The sequence below is a fragment of the Pteropus vampyrus genome, unplaced genomic scaffold (assembly GCF_000151845.1).
Source record: "Pteropus vampyrus isolate Shadow unplaced genomic scaffold, Pvam_2.0 Scaffold129, whole genome shotgun sequence".
NCBI lineage: Eukaryota > Metazoa > Chordata > Mammalia > Chiroptera > Pteropodidae > Pteropus > Pteropus vampyrus.
This window is the reverse complement of record NW_011888910.1, coordinates 933984-936612: the sequence shown is the minus strand read 5'-3', so window position 1 is coordinate 936612 and position 2629 is coordinate 933984. Positions and strand designations below refer to the sequence as shown.

Here is a 2629-nt window from a genome sequence, read left to right as displayed (position 1 = left end):
ATCTTGCTCTTCAGAGGCTTGTTCTGAGATTGCTGTTAGACTCAGTAAAGAGATTTTGTCTGTGATAGGAATTAGTTATGGTGGGAAGTATTTCTTTATTCCCACTCTCAAAATATCCTTGGGAACAAGGATGTTCCAGGCTTAGGATAGTACTCTACCTAAGAGTACCTGTGCCTTTGTAAAATAATCTGTGTACTGTTGTAACATTTGCTTAGCTGACTGTATAACCCAACCACAGGAGATTTTCATATTAAATCTTCATTTTTATTTTATTTTATTTATTTATTTTTTTTATGCCTACAGCACCTGGCCTTCCTAGGTGGTCTCCCATCCAAGTACTAACCAGGCCTGACCCTGCTTAGCTTCCGAGATCAGAAGAGATCGGGTGTGTTCAGAGTGGCATGGCCATAGACTCAAAATCCTCATTATTTTTAAGTTTGCCCTTTTCTTCTCACCTGTCTGTCAACATTGATCCTCATTAGGCAATTCTATCAACGAGCATTTATTGAACACAGATAGCACTGGAATTTTAAGAATGGCAATGTTCAGGGCCTTGAAAACCTTCCCTGGGAGATGACGTAGACTAAAAATGAGTGGTTTAGGACAGCGGTCCCCAGCCTTTCTGGCACCAGGGACCAGTGCTCCTATGAGAATCTAATGCCTAATGATTTGAGATGGAGCTGAGGCAGTGATGCTAGTGCTGGGGAGCGGCTGCAAATACAGACGAAGCTTTGCTGGCTTGCTCATTGCTTACATCATGCTGTGTGGCTCGGTTCCTAACAGGCCATGGACTGATACTGGTCCGCAGCCCAGGGGTTGGGGACCCTTGGTTTAGGGAGTCCATGACTAATGATGCTCATCTTTGGTTTCACATTAGTTACCTGGGGAGATTTGTGCTGAGGCTGTACCACAGACCAGATGAATCAGCACCTCTGAAGACAAGATGCGGACAGGTAGCTTTTCAAGCTCCCCCAAGTGATTCTGATGTGTACCCAGGGTGGAGAACCTGTGCCACAGAGCAATGATTTTCATCTAATTGGTTGCACATTAGAACCACCTAGGGAGTTTTTTTTTTTTTTAAATCAAAGTTCCTGAGCCCCACCCCAAAACAAATGAGTCAGAATCTCTGAAAAAGGAGTCTGACAATTGTGTTTTTTCAAAGGTCCTTCAGATGATCTGAGACACAACGTGTTAAGAGTCATTGCTATAGGCCATCTAGTGAATGAGAACATTTAGATTTCAACCCATTTCTGGCTCTTTGGCTGTGCAAGCCATGCATGCCTGTGGGATGATGAGTTACTTCCAGAAGGCCATCTGAAGCAATGGAAACAGCAGTGGGCTGAGAATGTATGAAAGGACCTTGAAGACATCGTTCAAATTTTGATTTACTGTTGTAATGTTTGCTATGCGATGTGAGACAAGTAGTATAACCTCCTTGAGCTGGGTATCCCTGTCCACCTACCTACGATTTCTACCACACCTAGTATCTTTCTTTCTTAATTGATGTTTTACTGGTTTTTATTTGGTGATTAGTACATAAACATGATGATCAATTTGCATATAATTCTTAATGCAAGTACTGAAAATATAAAATCCTGTGTTATTGTTATTCTATTGACTTTCTAGCTTAAAATTTGGAGACAAATTGTTCTTGTAGAGGCTGTCAAAGGACTTTGAAAGCATTATGCTGAATTAAGTAAGTCAGACAAAGACAAATACAGTGTGATCTCACTCATATGTGTAATCTAAAAAAGCTGACCTCACGGAAACAGAAAGTAGGTTAATGGTTGCCAGGGGCTATGGGGTGGGGGATGTGGGGAGATTTTGGTCAAAGGTACAAATTTTCAGTTATAAGGTGAACTGTATTTCTAGAAGTATTATAAATTCTGGGGATCTGATGTACAGCATGATGACTATAGTCAGCAATACTGTATTATATACTTGAAAGCTGCTAAGAAAATAGATCTTAAATATTCTCAGCACATACACATACAAAAGGTAATGATGTGAGGTGATAGAGGGTCAACTAATGCTTTGAAGTAATCATTTTGCAATATATATGTGTATCAAAACACTATGTTATATACCTTAAACTAACACGACATTATATGTCAAGTATATTTTGATAAAGCTGGAAAAAATAGAGGCTCTCAAATACCATTATCTTGTAATATTGAAAATCTACTTGGTCTAAAATTACATGAATTCATGATTTAATATCATATACACTCAAAATTTTCTATTCTTTCATAGTACATTAACAAAGTTATTAGGTAAAGCTGGGCTATTGTGAACAAAAATGTCATAGAGAGCACCTGATTCTGTCAGGGAAAGCCAAGATTAGGACACGATTTTATAAATAATTCTACTAAAAGACAGTAGGGGAATAAAGTTAAGTAATACGAATGTTTACAATAAGTTAAATGTATGATTATGACTTCAAATTACCATTTGGTTGCACTTCTTTTTTTGAAAACTGCCAAACACTGTCCCCCACTTGCCCCCTAGCCTATGATCAAAGTCTTTCTTCATCTGATGTTTTATTAATTTCTAGTTGTGCTGAAAAATAAACAACCAGCTCATGAGCTCACTTCTGAAAAAAAGCATTTACGCTTATCAGAAAAAAAAA

General features: G+C 38.4%; 1 non-coding gene across 1 annotated transcript; it reads right to left on the bottom strand.

Moving 5' to 3' along the window:
• Nucleotides 1-294: 294 nt before the first annotated feature.
• LOC111744222 lies at nucleotides 295-413 on the bottom strand. The gene has a single exon (XR_002782053.1). It is a non-coding gene; the product is annotated as a 5S ribosomal RNA (ribosomal RNA).
• Between the last annotated feature and the right edge of the window lie 2216 nt (nucleotides 414-2629).